Source organism: Triticum aestivum, chromosome 7B, assembly GCF_018294505.1.
Source record: "Triticum aestivum cultivar Chinese Spring chromosome 7B, IWGSC CS RefSeq v2.1, whole genome shotgun sequence".
In the NCBI taxonomy this organism is placed as follows: Eukaryota; Viridiplantae; Streptophyta; class Magnoliopsida; order Poales; family Poaceae; genus Triticum; species Triticum aestivum.
Genome location: NC_057813.1, coordinates 293,134,956 through 293,138,334, shown reverse-complemented (window position 1 = coordinate 293,138,334; position 3,379 = coordinate 293,134,956). Strand labels below are relative to the sequence as shown.

General features: G+C 44.8%; 1 long non-coding RNA gene across 1 annotated transcript; it reads left to right on the top strand.

Moving 5' to 3' along the window:
• On the top strand, positions 1 to 782 carry LOC123156366 (uncharacterized). The gene is made up of 2 exons (XR_006477985.1): positions 1 to 213; positions 288 to 782. It is a non-coding gene; the product is annotated as an uncharacterized lncRNA (long non-coding RNA).
• Positions 783 to 3,379: the final 2,597 nt, after the last annotated feature.

Sequence of the window (3,379 nt, the reverse complement as noted above, 5' to 3'; positions counted from 1 at the left end):
TGGCGAGCTTGAAGAGGATCTGAAGTAGGCTTGAGAGGCCGCCCGCTATGCCGAAGCACAAGAGGTTGTTGGTCGTTGGGTCCATACTAGGGAGATCGAGGAGTGTAATCAACTCCAGGTGGAGAAAGACCAATAGGTGCTGAAGATTGAAAGACTTAAAATATCAGCTGGGCGCCTCCGAGGAGACCAGGTGGGCATGTGAAGCTTTTGCGGGTAAGTATCTTACCTGTATCAACATAAGTCTTTGTTTCGACTTCTACGTAAAACATTTACTGTATTATGTGCAGCTGACCTGCCCGGGAAATTCGGCGAGCCCGGCTGCACATCTATGAAATACATCCTGAAGGCGGTTAAAGAGTTGCATCGGCTCTCACAAAAATCCATGGTGAAATTATTCCGTGCTTTGTGGCTGGATGACGCCCTGTCGAAAGATGTGATCGTGCTGATGCAAATGCCTCAATGGAGCCAGACGCCAGACGTGGAAGGTGTCGGCCTGCCGAGAAGGTGCTCGGGAGGCTTTGGGCTATTGCCAAGACACACTACCGTCTTTTGAAGACCGAAGTGCTCGCCGAGGTTGTTCCTAAAGGAGTTAATGGGAATGAAATTAAGTCCGTTATCAATTATGAGAATGTTATGCCTGCGGCCCGCTTTCCCGAGCGGGATTGTCGCCTCGACATTTTTTTTGAGAACTTTCGCCTCGACAAAATCATCAATGGCCTCGACTGAATTTTTGTAAACAGTCTAAGATTAATTATGACTTTATGTATCCATGTACATTGTCACTTTCGATGCTCATATCTGTAGATTTTATACTTTGTTAACCAACCATTGGCTTCCACCTCCTTAGCCAGAGGACGAAGAGTGTTCCCAACATTAGCCTGAGTCCCCGGGTGACGTTTTTGTTTTATGGAACGAGGCAATCCAGTCTTAGGGTCAAAATTTAAGTCTTACAGAGAGTTATATGATATTGCTTTCTAATGCAATTTCACATCTTTGGCAAAAAATAGTTCCTCTATCAATTCTTTTCTGCCGGGGTGTCGTATTTATCACAACCAGTGCAACCGATATCTCGATGCTTTGCTAGAAGGCAGTGTTCGGGAACATAATCAACATTAATAATGTAGGTTCTAAACTCTACGCGACTACCTTCATGTTGCAAGCTATTGCATTTTCACTTCCCTCATGCTGACCAATTGTGTTCTTGTGATCGCTAGCTTTCGGTTTCACCCGTTTGAGGTACTATACCAGGTTAACAGGAATGTAACAATCATAGAGGTGCTCCCTTTACACCCTTAGACAAATTGACAAAAACATAAGGGGTAAGCACAGGAGCCAGTCAACCCAACCTGGCAAAACATCTCAAGTCAAATTGATGCATATTGTGGCTTTATAACGATTTTTGCGAAGGGGGTACACATCTATGTGAGATGATACGGAGGATGTATTGGGCTCCGGAGGAAAGCCAAGAAGGTTGTGCCGAGGTGTCTCAAGAAGCCCCCAATACATGTTATCAGATTCTTTTATAGATCCAAGGTGTTTTATGCTGACGAGTTGTTTCTTCCTAAAACAAGACTCTTGGCTTCAAGTTAAATACTGCGCATTGTGTGGCCATGAGCCGTACTTTGCGTAGTAGATCATTGGAAGGAATAAGATATATTAGTATGATACATCGATGCTAATATTTATTCAAAAAGTTTTTAAGCATGAGAAAAATAAAAGCAAAAGATCCTCTTAACCATGAAAACGGCACAGCCGGGCAGCGTTCCATGGGTGCGGCTCTAAGCGGTTATCCTGGTGTTCCAAATACGATATGCCCCTCTAGTGAGCACCTTGTCGATGATGAACGGCCTGCCCCACTTTACTCATAGTTTATGACGATCTGGCTTGTCTAGATGGTGTCATAAGACTAGGTCTCCGACATTGTACGCCTTTGCTCGGACCTCCCGATCTGGTAGCGCTGCGCTTGCTGTTCATAAAAGGTTGAATGTGCCCGATATCGGTGCTAAAACTGGCGGATCTCGAGTCACTACTGCAGGAAGGTCCCGAGACAACACATGTATAGGGGATCATTCGACCAAACTGTGTGCGACGCATGAATCACAAACGATATTGTAATAAAATTGTCACCAATAAAATGAATTGTGTGGCTGATTCATCAAGCATGATTTAGATAAGAGTTGCGTGTGCGAAACGTGGCATACAGTTGATCCATACGAATTATTTGCGATAAGTCAAAAAACACAAACGGTTAGCCAGGTCCAAATGTGTGCGATAGACGGCATACAAGTCACTCGGATGAACTGTTTGCAAGATCCAGAAGGAACACTAACAATTTGACTTAATAACATGTGTGTGATATCCGACAAACATGTCAGTATTCTCAATTATGTGAGAAGATCGATAATAACATAGATGAGTCCTGCTAATAAGCTGTATGCGTTGTTGGCAAATGCTTGTTGGAAAACAATTGTCTGTGATTGCTGAAATCATCATCGACGGGTCCCGTAGTTTAATCGTATGCGATGTGATTTGCTATGTCTGCACAAAATCTATGCTCTATATATATAGAACAACAACATATATACTTATAAGAACATGATTGCGTAACTAAATTAAACATCCAATTATATAAGTGACTACATATAACATTTGCACTCCTCAGTAAACAATTATATGCATAATAAACTAGGAGAAAAGATCATCAAATCATCTACTTCTTGTGACGCTTGTCGCCACTGCTTTGCTTGTGGCTCGATCCCTCGCCTAGGGCAGGATAGAGGCACTTCCTCATGTTCACGTGTACATCCTGTAGCTTGTGTATGCATACTTGATGTGATCTTCATCCAGTCTCTATACTCAGGCCCTGTGCCAGGCAGGCTTGTTCTTGTTGCAGTCATCCTTCATGTTACTGTAGTAGGGGTCGATGATGGCCACGATGTGGTCAACCAGGGAGTCCTCCTTCTTGCTGCTCGAGGTCGAGACCTTGTACTGGCCTTGGACGTCGACAAGATTCTGGCTGGCCAAGCCCGAAGTCCTGAGAACCTTTAGATTGTTGATGCTGTCCATGTAGCGAACCTGTAGTTGGGGTTGTTGACAAACATGTCGAATCACTTGCAAGGTCTTGTGGCCTGGCAGTAGTGGTAGACGAGGACGTGATGAAGCACACACAACTGAGCGACGACAACCTTCTAATCATACCCCACACGACCGTCGGTGTACTCGAGGTCGAAGCCGACCACTTGGTACTTGTCCTCAGCAAGCACTTGCTCCATAGTGTTGATGGAGTTCCCCGCCCAGACCACGTCATGGATGTACACCACGAGAGGCCCGTCTCCCTCACGTGGGTGTCCACTATGGGACACAAGGTGAACTGCCGCTC